Genomic DNA, 1,972 nt, shown 5'->3' with positions numbered 1-1,972 from the left:
ATATCAGTATATATATCGTAGGTTGTAGAAGCTATAACGTTTGCGTAAACCAATAAATATACACTGAGATTTTATTACCAAAAATATGTAGCAGAATACATATTGACCTAAATTTATGAAGACATTTGATTTTTTAAATTTTTTATTGGAAATGTTTTATAACAGAAAATAAAAAATATTGTTTTGTTTTGTTTTCAAAACTGTAGGTCTTTTTTTGTTCAAATACCACCAAAAGAAAGCTCTATTTCTGGGGGAAAAAAAGACATACATTTTATTTGGGTACAGCATTACATGAGCGTGCGATTGTCAGCTAAAATAATGCAGTGCCATATCACAAAAAATAACCTGGTTATGAAGGGGGGTATACCTTCCAGAGGTCAAGTGGTTAAAGTGCAGCCATAATCACAAACAGAAACATCAGCACACAAGACATAACTTAGTCCGTGAGATGTGTCCATTGTGCTGTTTCCTCTTCTGTTAACTTCTATGAATATCAGGTCTGGGAGGAAAGGGTGGTCATGACCAGGCTGTTTAGATAAGAGCCCGTGACAGCTCCGTAGTTGTTTTAACCTCCACTGCATTAGAATATTGTAGCAGTGGGGATGGAGAAGGGGCAGGACAGAGAAGAATTATCACGAACAGAAGCATAACCTGCACAAAAGGAGAATAATAGTTTAGAGAGAAGTACATACATAAAGCTGCTGGTTAGTTTCAATGGCATTTGCTACATAATGACTACAATAGGCATTTCTCATTTGGGTGCACAGTGTTGCCTGGTGCAAATAAATTGCTAAATAATGCATTGAAAGTACCAATGTGGTGGAAAAAAAAAAGATAGCTGCTACTTTTTGTAGAATTAGGATTACAGTAAGCTAAACCTAAAAACAAGTGCAACATAAAATAATGCTGTTGCCTAGAACTTTAGGTTTTAGATCTACTGTATTGTGAAGTCTACACTGGGAACTCCAAATAAGAAATCTTGATGGATGCTATGGGCCGCAGTGTAACTTTGCTTTACAGTATCAAAGACGATGCCTGTCTATCGCTCACACAGAGTGCGTGACACAGTAGACATGCAGCACTTCATTTTTGAAGATCTGGTATGGGATTTAATTTATATGGGAGACCAGGCCCATTTAATTAATTTAAAGTTTTTATAATTTGAAGCAGAACATAAGAGTACATGCTATGTTTTTCCTTGCATTTCTGTAGAAATCGATAGCATGCATTCCTGAACCCTCATGCTAGCTTCAGTGTTACTAGATGATCTAGTAAGCAGATGTATATCAGGACTAGATTGTGTGATAAAAGGCAGAACCAAGTAGCAATTACAATGGCATTTGTATTTTCACTAAGTGTGTACAAATGATTTATACATAAAAAAATTGTTATAAAACCAGCAACAAGTAAGTGAAAAGAGAAACATTGAGACCTTAGGTATCGTATGTAGCTGGGCACTCAAATCAGAGTCTATGTATTTCTCGTGTGTCACAAGGAAACATACAGCAATAGAAATCAATATGATCATGTTTGAATATTTGTATCAAATATTTTTTAGCTTCTACCTAATTTTGGATAAGAGCAAGCAAGGTTTTATCAATTTGGATAGTTTGTATGCCACATGTACTGAAATAGCAATGACAAATAGTCAGGTATATACATGTAGCACTACTCCCTTGGGAGCTGCTGGTTATGGGTTCCTCTGGGTTACCATGAGCAACAGCACAACAGTTCAACATTTTCCAAGTGATTTTGTCTCAGTCAGGAAACAGTCTGGGAGCTTTGGTTTTTGTGTTTTATTGAGAACTTGGATGGGAGAAGGGAATGAGTGGGATACTCCAACTTATATAACTATGCACAATTAGCTGCGACGATTGAATAATACTGAGTGCGGCTAGGCCACTGCTTCACCTTGTCAGTAGCAGTGATGTAGTAAGAAATGAACTGTCAGAGGTAAACTGTACTGTACTGC

This window comes from Pelophylax lessonae, assembly GCF_965119305.1.
Source record: "Pelophylax lessonae genome assembly, chromosome: 6".
Lineage (NCBI taxonomy): Eukaryota > Metazoa > Chordata > Amphibia > Anura > Ranidae > Pelophylax > Pelophylax lessonae.
The sequence above is the reverse complement of the archived record's forward strand: the minus strand, read 5'-3'. Positions refer to the sequence as shown.